The sequence below is a fragment of the Rhagoletis pomonella genome, unplaced genomic scaffold (genome assembly GCF_013731165.1).
Source record: "Rhagoletis pomonella isolate Grant_MI unplaced genomic scaffold, Rhpom_1.0 Rhpom_scaffold_00011, whole genome shotgun sequence".
Taxonomy (NCBI): Eukaryota; Metazoa; Arthropoda; class Insecta; order Diptera; family Tephritidae; genus Rhagoletis; species Rhagoletis pomonella.
Genome location: NW_023458565.1, coordinates 28,214,096 through 28,214,353, shown reverse-complemented (window position 1 = coordinate 28,214,353; position 258 = coordinate 28,214,096).

Below are 258 nucleotides of genomic sequence, written 5' to 3'. Positions count from 1 at the left end.
CTGCATGTATTCTTGAGCATTTTATGCCTTGTGCGTCGTCGTTAAAGCATTTGTGTGCCGCTTTTTAATCTGTCCTATTTAATGTTCATATTCATACATACAACTACTTATAATGTTTAAATGAAGTCTTATAAGTTTTCTTGTGCTAAACAGTTTGAATTGGTTTCAGTCAAAGGAAGTGCCAGTTGATAAGCGAGAAATAAAGTATACATTTCTTAACTTATGCACTTACATTTGTACATACATACATATGCATAT